Below are 1,542 nucleotides of genomic sequence, written 5' to 3' on the forward strand. Positions count from 1 at the left end.
CTTCCTTCCTTCCTTCCTTCCTTCCTTCCTTCCTTCCTTCCTTCCTTCCTTCCTTCCTTCCTTCCCTCCCTCCCTTTATGCCAGTGATATGACTTTGTGTAAGTTTGGAAACTGTACTGAACAGAACCCTCGAGTTGTTCTTCTTCTCTATTAATGATGAAATATACAATGTTCTATCTTGGTGAAGGGTTTATTGATCCACTGTAATATGCTCTCCAAGTTCTTCCTGTACACTGCCTTCCTGTCTCCAATCCTTACTTAAAGTTTCTTTGTTTCACCCCTCAGCTCACCCATCCCTCCCTTAAAGACCCTTTTTTGTTTTGCAGTTGTTTCAGGTCACTGGTGATCCAGGGTTTGTTACTAGGTCATCAAAGGAAAGCTGAACTGCTCACATTCAGTGGGGATGATGTTCTCCAAACAAAAGTTTCTATAGCCAGTCACAAATTCAGTCATGGCATTGATGTCCTTTTCGTGTCACTGGCCAGTGTTAGTGAGCTAGCAGAGTTAGTGGAGGTCTGAGGTAAGTATGAGCTGAATTGTACTTTGCACTGTGCTGTATTGGTCCAAAGACATTTCCTGAGGATCCACTAGCCAAGCTGGCGTTGTGATACCTCCTATGATGAGATTAACCTGGGAGCTCGACTGTTCATCCCACCACAATCTTTTCACACATAAAACAGATGTGGGGAAAAGGCATCTCAGGCCTGCTTAAACTTTTGATGAAAAGCTGTGTGGAGTAGAAATATTTGGAAACATTTCTTTTGAATTATTCACCAAAACTGTATTGAATTTCTGTAAATTTCACATGTAGAAACCTTATAACAAACATAGCATGAGGTGTTAAGCAGCTGGAGGGTGCTGTTTTGACATGGTGCAGTCACAGCGCCTGTTAACCAACCGGCTGTGTGTTAGGAACCTGTGCAAGAAGCTGTAATTATCAGCAGGAATCTTGCTTGCATGTATTACGTCTGTAACACTGTTCACATTTCCTGTAATAAGTCATTTTCTTAGGCTGTTTTCTGTTCTTATCTCTGCCTTGATGGAGCCAAGAACATGCCACCTGTCAGCCCGTGGGACCCCGCTGACGACGCAGGCTGCTCTGACGGGGAAATGCTTGGCCAGTTGTAGCCACAGAGAGACGAAGCAGAATGCTACAGCCGCGGTTGCCAGAATGTGCATTTTTCATTCATACAATAGCGTGACAATGACTGACTGAGTCCAAGAGACACCGCATCAGATGCTTCACTTACTGTTCCACCTTATCAACACTCCAGTGAGAGATACTGAGCAGTGACTGGGTTTGAGCAGGAATAGATGGGATCTTCCCACAGATCACTTTTAATTTCTTTAAGTATGCAGAATGAGACCAGATGGGATCCGGGATCCTCTGCTGCCTCTTAGGATAACACACACTTACATTAATACACACACAGCAGTGGAACAAAGGCTGAAGGTAGAACAGCATGGAAACGTTTCTCCTCCCATTCTGAGCATCAGGTCGGGATTCTTGGCTCTTATTCATGATGCATATGGCTCCTGTAA

The sequence above is a fragment of the Poecilia reticulata genome, linkage group LG11, assembly GCF_000633615.1.
Source record: "Poecilia reticulata strain Guanapo linkage group LG11, Guppy_female_1.0+MT, whole genome shotgun sequence".
Classification (NCBI taxonomy): domain Eukaryota; kingdom Metazoa; phylum Chordata; class Actinopteri; order Cyprinodontiformes; family Poeciliidae; genus Poecilia; species Poecilia reticulata.